The sequence below is a fragment of the Octodon degus genome, unplaced genomic scaffold (genome assembly GCF_000260255.1).
Source record: "Octodon degus isolate 3935 unplaced genomic scaffold, OctDeg1.0 scaffold00036, whole genome shotgun sequence".
NCBI lineage: Eukaryota > Metazoa > Chordata > Mammalia > Rodentia > Octodontidae > Octodon > Octodon degus.
In genome coordinates, this window is record NW_004524612.1 from 13,470,074 (window position 1) to 13,479,932 (window position 9,859).

The following is a 9,859-nucleotide window of genomic DNA, read 5'->3' on the forward strand; positions in this document are numbered from 1 at the left end:
ATTCCAAGCGTGACCCTTCTATTATACATTGCTACCTTCAGTGCAGTTGCTTGGTTCGTAGGTATCAGCATGTATACTTAGTCAGGGTGAGAATCCTACCAATTAACTGCTAGTTTCAAAAACCTGCTGATGTTTCTCAGGCTCATTGCCTTGCTCATCTTGTGTGTATAAATGTATGGCTTTGTCCCTGTCCTGTTTCCCAGCTTTTCTCCTTACCCTCTCCTCGTTGTCCAATCCTCAAGTTCTCACTTTCCTTTTAGTTGTGTTATACCTTTCTATTTGTATTTCTTCTTTTGATTTCTTATGCTAGGGAGACTATACGATATTTACACATGTAGTTCAGTAGCATAGCAGGATACAAAATCAATACTCATTTAAGCACAATTTAAATGTGACCAATTTAAATCTCCCCATTTGGTCAGCAGCCACCACAGGGCTCAGTGTCAATCTTCCCCTCAGCTTCTTTCTGTCGACGTATTCAGTTACAGAGGCACCAAGCCTCTCAGTTTTGTCTCCCACCTCTGTCCGTCCCCTGCTCTGATTGGAACACCAGAGTCCTGATGCAGCAGCCTCGTCACTGCCCCTGCCACACAATCAGATCCCGAACGCTGGAGGTCAGAGCCTCCTCACTGCTCCAGATATAAAGCCTCCACCCCAGCCTGGCCCCTCACCCCATGATTTTTTTTTTTTTGGTGGTACCAGGGATTGAATTTAGGAGCTTGCACTTGCCAGGCAAACACTTATTCCATGAGCTATCTCTCCAGCCCTACCCCATGATTCTTATGCATCCTGCAGCATCGTCACCATCCTTGAATCCTGCATGGTCCACACTGGCTTTCCTGACACTCAGCTGCTTGTCGAACCAAGTCCCGGGCTGGGTCCTGAGTCCCTCCCCCACTCCCCTAGCCCAGTGCACTCAGAGGTGCCTGCACAGCACCCTTGGTGTATTTTGTGCAGGGAAATCCTGCAGCACATGTAGACTTCCTGGGCAAGTGCTGATTCAAGGTGAGTATAACCTGGTCAAACAACAAGGTTATGTGTGCCATTTGAGTTAGGAAAACCAGGGGCAGTTGGAGACATTAGCCCTGGTCTTACACACTCCACTGCTGACCTTTCCAGAGGGTCTTCCCATTTCACAGGTGGGGAAACAAGTTCAGCTATCTTACCCAGAGCCTCTTGGCTCCATAAGGGCAAGCTGAGACTCAGGTTGTGGTTCCAAAGTCGGAGCACCTTCTACCACGACCTTCCACTTTGTAAAGGTGGAGCCGGACCCTGTGGGTCAGGTGCCTGCTGCACTTTCTGAGTGACCTTGAGGAAGGCTTCCTGTGCCCCTGTCCCTTACCTGTAAATGTACCTAATTTTAACAGCACCAAGCATTAGGAGCACTTAATGAACACCAGGCTGTTCGTTTTAATTATGGTAATGTAGGCAGCATTCTTGACCAGGGCCTGACAAGACAAAATGCTGCAGATGGACACGCTGTGCAGCTTCCTAGGACAAGCTGTGTTATCCCAGAACAAGACCTACAATGGCTTTAAGCTTCCAGCCACACCAACTCGTGCGTCACTTTGCATCTGAGACTTAGGGGGCTCACCTGAGAAGCAAACATGGGGCTGGGGAATAGCAAGCAAGTCACAGCAGCGCTTCTCCAACTTACGTCCAAGATCATTTATTTGTAAAGGAGCAGGTGAGGGAACAAGAATCCTGGAGCCTCACTAGGAGGAGCTCACAAGGGCAAATCCTGGAGCCTCACAAGGAGGAGCTCACAAGGGCAAATCTATTTTCCCTATTAGCTCAAAATCAAAATTCTATCCAGCCATCCCCATAAGCCTTCAGGTACCTCAGAAATTCTACTTTTCTGGCAAATAAAAGTCCTGTGAATCAAATGCACAGCATTGCAGCAAAAAGCATGGCCAGTCAGACAAGATTGAAGGCTCGTGTGTGCTGACCTGCCAAGGGTCTTGGGTTGTGTACGAAAATATTGTTCCTTGGTATTTTGGGGGGAGCTTCAGGCCACAGTCACCTGCTGGAACTTTGGTAGCCACTGGGATTAACTGAGAAGGACAGGAAGCTTTTAGATGCCTTAGAAGTAGACACCCTTGGAATGCATTCAAATTTATTATAAAATATTAATTTATTTCATGCCTACAAAGGGCATAAGGAACAAATACACTTGCCTCTGACACAGCAAATACACTTTTTAAAAGGAAGCACGGAAATCTCCATATTCTTTCTAACATCCACCTACCGGTGGGTTCATGGTGTTGCTCACTCAGAGAGTAAAGATTACTCACATTTGTCACAGTAGATGAGGTTTCCAAGAGAAAAATCCCCAGAAAAGTGAGTCTGGTGGACTAAATGGGAGGAAAAACTCTTTCTTAAGGTATGAGGAACCCGTGGCCAAAGGCTTTGAGTTGACTGAAGTAGTTTCCATATTGTTCAACCAATGTTGCCATCAGTACAAATTAAATGTAGATCATGGTTAAAATATCTAGTTCAGAATCTCAAAGATTTTTTTGCAATAGGAATCCTGTGGAAAGTGTATCTTGCTTCACTGTTCAAATGAATCCAGATAGTTACAAATATTAAATATTGTCTTGTCTTACAAGTGGAAGAGTTTCTCCCAAGTACTGACTGCTTCACACAGTTGTTCTTTGTCTCCAGTGTTGAACTGTGCTGCTCTTGAGACTGGAGGCTTCCTGTTAAGATCATTCATCCCTGAATGCAGCCCAGCATGCATCACACAATTTTAGATGTTCATTAGATATTGGCTTAATGCATCAGGGAATGAATGCATAAGTGAATGATAGATAAGTATACCTGAATTCTTGAAATAGTTAGATGAGAGGTCCCAGGCTGTGTTTGCCATCTCAAGCCTTGATAGTCTAACGTAACCTTGTGAAAACAGCTGGCATATCTGCTGCCTGAACCAAATAAGATTTCCAGATCAGAGGCATCTATAGAACCTCAGTAGGATCCAGCAGATATATTGCAACAGGACAGTGGGTTTCGGCTTCATTAAGCACAAGTGCAACCAGTAGTTTAATACTAGAACTCAGTAACTAATAGTTATTGTAAATGTTGGCAGATTTCTTGTCTATCTATCAGCCAAGGCAGACTTCTGGTTTTGGGGATAAGGCAAGCTGGAGACTCCTCCTGATCCCCATGGTTAGTGCATGTGACTACTCAGGAGACTCAGGCAGTTGAGAGATGCCCACAGTTCACATGGCTGTGTTTGTCACTGAATAGGAGCCTACATATGCACCTCCACACATCCCCAGGGCCTAGGCTACCAGGGTTTGGTCCATCTTGGAATTAGACTCATGGTTAGAAAGCTTCCCATCCTGGGAGTTGGTTGCCACAGTGTAACTCCTTTCTTCTACTCTGCCCTCACCCCACCCCACACATGCAAGTGGATGCAACAACACAGTCCTGGCTCTTCTGCGTCTTGGCCCTTTGGAAACAACTAAGCCTTGGACTTCCAAACTCATAAGGTTTCCCAAGTGGACCTACATGGAGAACAGGTGAAACATAGCTAGTAATGTGTGCATGCTTGTGTCCAGCCTGACAAACAATGAAACATCCCCCTAAACCACCTAGAGCCAATACCCTCACATCAGGCTCGCCCATTGTATTAGTCAGGGTTTTACTAGAGGAACAGACATAATACAAGGAACAGATATAACACAAGATATACAAATGTACAAGAAATTACAAGATTGTCTTACAATGGTCAGCCACAGAGTCAGATGAGGAAGTATGCAGAAGGCGTCTGCACACCCAAGACTGAAGGATTCAGCTCAGGGCCTGAAGCTTATGGCAGTGTTTTGTGCAAGTCTCTATCAGCCAGCCAATGGGTCTGCAATGGAAGGCTGAAGAATCTGCAATAGAAAGCTGAAGGATCCAAGCTGGAGGCAGATGAGTCTATACTGGAAGCCAGGAGATGAAGTCCAAGCTGACTGTGAAGACTGAAGTTCCTCCAAGGAAGTGGAATGCCAAATCCTTCCTCAACCCCTTTATGATACCCTTTTCATGCTGAGTTACTCTGGGGCAGGGCCTCCACAGCCCAGGGTGTGGAATAGCAGAGGCAGTCCAGCCAAGTTGACACAATGTATCAACCACTACAGTCCACCCCTTGTTAACTTGGCAAACAGGCATATTTCTTAAACCAATCTCCAGATACAGAGACATGCATATAATTGCACCTAACGTTGTTATAACTATCCTGTGTACAAACAGAAACACACTAATACCTTTACCAAAATAGAAGGTAAGTTTTCTTTGTTTCATGCTTATGCTTTAATATTAACACAGGCTTAATAATCCTTAAGAACTGGTATTAAATCTATATTATATTATAATAGAACCATATATGGGGTGAAATAGTACAATTATAATCCTCTTTTTTGTAGCTGATCATAGGGTTGTAGCTGGTATTTACAGCTATCTTTTTCTACTATTCATTCTGTATTTTCTTGACCTTTAACAAGTATCTTAGCAGATCTTGGTTTTTTTTCCCTGGTGGAATGACCCATCCCTTTATTCCTGAAGGCTCTGGACTATTTGTCATTGTGCCTTTATTAGGTTGTTGTAGTTTGTCATTTATTTTAATAACAGACCATGGCAATACTAAGAGGCACTCCAAGGGATCTCCTGCACCCCATGTATATTTTTCCTTTCTTCCATTGTGGAGTAACAATCTAATGTCCCCTTGATAGTCTGGGTCAATCACCCTGGCAACACTGTGACCCCCATTTTAGCTTGTTTTCTCAGAGGCATGAGGAGACCAAAGTGGCCAGGGAGAAATCTTAGCTTCCAGTTCAGTGGTATCATTGCTGTGCTTCCTGGCACAAGTCTTCCCCACTTTGGGACTAGGACTTCTAGTCCAGTAGAAATAAGGCTATGGGGACAGGAAGCAAAAATATTGCTAGCGCATCACTAGGGGTAATGGTGAGTGGTACCATTCCTACTCCCGCTGGCCACTACACCCATGGTGATTGTATACACCTAAGCCCAGCTCAACAAACAGACATGAGGCAGGTCCACCGGTGTGGAGAGGCAGCCACACAACTGAAGCACAAGCACAGACCCCCATCTAGTCCAACAATCATCCAGATGGAAGCTGTCAATAAACTCAGCTCATCTTGTCCCTCTTTCCAACTTCTGGCAATAATTTAATTTAGGACATGTCAGAATTCTTTTTCTTATGGTGATATTTCAGTTAATGAAAGTGCTTTACAAGGCAGCACAAATTAGGGGGAAGTATAGAAAAATGATAGTCCAAAGATAATTTATGTGTATCGAGTAGAAAAATTCTGCATCCCTGTCATTGTCTACTTCTGTGTTACATTTAATATTAGTGCTATTCATAGGCATTACCTTAGTGGGCCCTCTAGGGGTGAAGGGACATTTCCCTCCACCATATGCAATAGGCAGGTCAATGTGAGAGAAAAGCATACCAGTTATTAAATATGTGGTGGGGGATGACAGCATTTCCATTATAAGCAAAGAATAATCCTCAAAGAAGGGCCAGATGGCTGAAGCTTATTTATATTTCCAAGTTCCAGAAAGAAATAGAACTTTGGCAAGGGCTTTGGTTTCCAGGAAAGTGGTAAGGACAAACTTGGAGGATTCAAGAATGGCCTGAGTGGGTAAAGCTGTCTTATGTAGATAAAGGCTCTGTTATGCTTTGTGTCTATGTGTCCCCCCATGCAGTCATAGGGCTACTTCTACAGTTTGTGGTTAATTCACGATTCTATGTGGGTATATGGGTGTGAGCTACACATGCCCTGGGGTGGGTAATCTGCATTACAATGTAAGGGAGGGAGAGAGGCTTGCTAGCAGCCTCAGACACAGCTCCCCCCTTTGCTCTTTGCTGTTTTCTGCTGCCATGAACTGCTGCCCTCTGCCATGTGCCACTCTGCCTTGGAGCCAGCTGAGTATGGACTGAAACCTCCGCTAACTTGGAGCTAAATAAACCTTTCCTTCCTTAATTCTAGATGTTGGGTATTTGTCCCAGCAATGAGAGAAAAGTAACTAAGATACAGGGCTTAGGCACATGCTCTACCACTGAGCTATGTCCCCAGCCCTGTGGAAGATGTTCAAAACTGCAGCCCTAACTGCCAGCAGTGGGAATCAAGAGACTCTGTGAGTGGAACAGTTACCTGTTAGCCTATTTGGAGAATGAAAATTGCTATTGACTGACTAGTGCCTCTGCCAGGCTTGAGGCCAAGCACCCCGGCACTCACACCCCAGCTCTATGAAAATCAGAGGGTGGAGGCACAGTTTACTAAAACTTTAAATTTTGATTCTCTTGTATATTTAATGGATACACTTTAAAGTATGTAATATGCTAGAGTGGCAGCTCAGGGTACAGGCTTACCTAATCTTACCAAGATCATAGGTTCCATTCCCAACCCTGGTGGGAGAAAAATAAAAATATGTAATGTTGTCATTCACTGTAATAACCAGTGAGAAGAAATAATGGAGGAAAGTGCTCATTAAGAGCAAAACATATTTGTGACTCTCGTTATACCTGGTTTTGAAACTCCTGGGCTCAACAGATCATCCTGACTCAGTTTCCACAGCAGTTGGCTGGCCATGCCCAGCTAACTGAATAGCTTTTGGCTTTGCAATGCTAGGAATGAACCCAGGACTGCAAACACCCTAGGCAAGCTCTCTACCACTGAACTACAACCCCAGCTCTGATATTAGCAATTTTAAAAATGTCACACTTTGGAATAAACCACTGGAAACACTTAATTGGATAAGAACTGTGCTCAACTAGAGATTCAAAGTCAGACCCCTTCTCAAAATAAATAAATAAATAAATAAATAAATAATATAAATCACAAATAGCTAATAGAAAATATGCTAAAGACAAAAAGCTAAGCTCTTCCAACATCTTTGTGGGAAAGAAACATGGAAGAACAGAAGGCTTTCATTGGAAGATAAGAGAACATAAGAATTTCAGGAGATCTGTGTTTTTCAGTCTTGCCATGTTAACGTAAATGAGAAGCAAGGCCTGTGATTGTATTAGTTCATTCAGTATGATTGTAATGTCATGTTTAGATGTATGTATGTAACCAGATTAATAAGTCAAAGTATTGTGGTTTTAACCTCGAATTTTGGTCGCCCCTTGAACATTCTGTGTTTGGTGCAGCATGAGTGTGATAAGAATTGTATATATATAGTTGTTATATTAATGTAAATCTGAATAGATCAAGACATGCTACATTTTCATAAATGCGCCACTACTTGCTGACTGGTGGACAACTGGTAGCACCCAGCTGAACTGAATCGGTGCAATGCCGGGGGTGTGGGACTATTTTGCTGTCAATGCTCGTATCCTTAATTGATTAAAAAAAGTGAGTGAAAAGCAACAAGAAATAGGTAAAAATGTTAGAAGAATCAGCATGCTACACTATCAAGTCACACAGAATGTTTAAAGGGAAAACTTCATTTTAGAATAAAAACTGGTAATTAACACATTAAAATTAGTATCTCTCCTAGCTAATCAAGCAGGATTTCTGTCTTCTTAAATTGGTATGAATGGGCCGGGGAGATGGCTCAGTGGAATAAGCGCTTCCCTGGCAAGCGCAATGCCCTGAGTTCAATCCCCGGTTCCACCAAAAAAAAAAAAAAAAAAAAAAAAAATTGGTATGAATGAGCTCAGTGTTGAAAAGGGACATTAAAATGGATGCTTTCCTATAAATTGTTGGAAGAAAGTGTAATCAGGTATGGTCGTTTTGAAAATCAACCTGACACTGCGGTGGGAGACCATGATGTGTTTATGTATGTCCACGTCTGGGTACACACAGCACACGTATGTAGTGCCTCCTGGGCTCATCCTAAGAATGATCACGGCCCAGGGAAGATTCACGTGAGAAGAGCTAACCAGAAAGCACCAAGCCCTCCACCAGGAGGAGGCTGGCATCTGCCTGTGCACATCCACAGGGTGCAGCTAACTGAGAGGGCAGCAGGTGAGAGACGCAGGGAGAAGGCTCACAGCTGTACTTGGAGAGTGCCGCACCTGCGGAGCACAGCCACGTTCACGCCAAGCGCCTGTGCAATGCCTGCCAGTTTGTAACTAAAGATTGGAAAGATTAACCAGCTAAGAGGAGCATTCAGTACCTTTAAGTGGTATTTACATTCTCCATAGGTTCTGCAGAAAGCGCAACAAACTGTTAGGGGACGTTTGTCTACATAGAAACAAAAACCCTCTAAGATTAATCTAAAAATGAATTTTCAATCTGAAGTGAAAAGGCTGGGGAACAAATATGCACCTGTTCAAGGCAGACCTAAGTATTTTGTGTTTTACTTTTTATTAGTCATGTTAATTTACTTCTGTTTAGGGAGGCCAGAAAAATGGTGGATTGGAGAAATATTGGCAATACAGAGAGGAAGAAAGGAAGGTTAGAACTAGAAAGCTCTACATTCACATCTTTGTAAAGGGAGCCTTTTAAGTAGATGACTAACAGTCCACGATAGTAGTGGGTTATCCTTTTAGTTGTGTTATACCTTTCTATTTGTATTCTTTTGATTTCTTATACTAGGGAGACTATACGATATTTACACATATGGGTCTGGTTTATTTCACTTATGAGTATATCTTCAAGTGGCATCCACTTAAATATAAAGGCTTCAAGTTTATCATTCTTTATAGCTGAGTAATACTCCATTGTATAAAAATACCACATCTTTTTCTACCATTCTTCATGCGATGGGCATCTTGGTTGTTTCCAAGATTTGGCTATCACAAACTGTGCTGCAATAAACATAGGTGCACATATATCACTATGATATGACTTTTTCAGTTCCTTCGGGAAAATTCTCAGTAGGGGGATAGCTGGCTTGAATGGGATTTCCAGTCCTAGTTTCTTAAGGAGTCTGCACACTGACTAAACAAAAAAAAGGGATACAAAGGGAGGACAATTTGTATTTGTATATACAGAATAGTTAGGATAGGTATACAGCTACTTTCACTTAATTCAATGAGAAGAAAGATTTGTAGTAGTAGTGTTTGGACAGGATATCTTGTCTCCTTCTTGTACTATGGATAACCACTAAGAAGATAATAATGTACAATGTATTAATTATTGAAAATGTCCTATTAATCAACTTTAAAACTGTCTCATTGATATTTGCTTCTCAATAAAATAAATTAAAATACATTTTTTAAAAAGTATATGACTGGGGCCGGGGAGATGGCTCAGTAGAAGGGCCTGAATTCAATCCCAGGTTCTGCCAAAAAAAAAAAAAAAAAAAAAAAAGTATTTGACTAGTAGAATCCAACAGAAATATGCTACAAAATCCTAACAAAGCTTTTCAGGTACACCCTGATGATTGTATTCTCTTCCTCTTTTTGCTAGAAATTTCCATATGTCCTACAGCCAAGTTTACTTCACAGGAAATACAACTTGATGTTGGAATTCTACTCAATCAACAGTGAATTAGATATTCTAACAGAAGAGTCCTTTAGGACTAACAGCCCAACACATGAAGGTCATCACACAGAATCCAGTCAGAAAGGCGACTCTGTCACCAGCAGGGTGAGCTGCCAGGATGCTCAGAGTTTACCTGTCCCCAGTGGGAGGGATGCAGGGTTACGCAGGACAGAGGAGGCAGCAGGCCCTTTGGAGCTGCAGACAGTGCAGGAAACCACTGAGCAAGAATAGTCTGATCGAGGCTGGCTTTTTTGATCCCATATCCACCGAAAAATATAAAATTATGCAACACTAATTAGACATCTCTTCTTGAATAGTTACTGTAGGGTACTTTTTTCTCATTTGAAGAATTTACATTTCTTTCTTTGTGTGTGTGTGTGTGTGTGTGTGTGTCTGTGTGTCTGTGTGTCTGT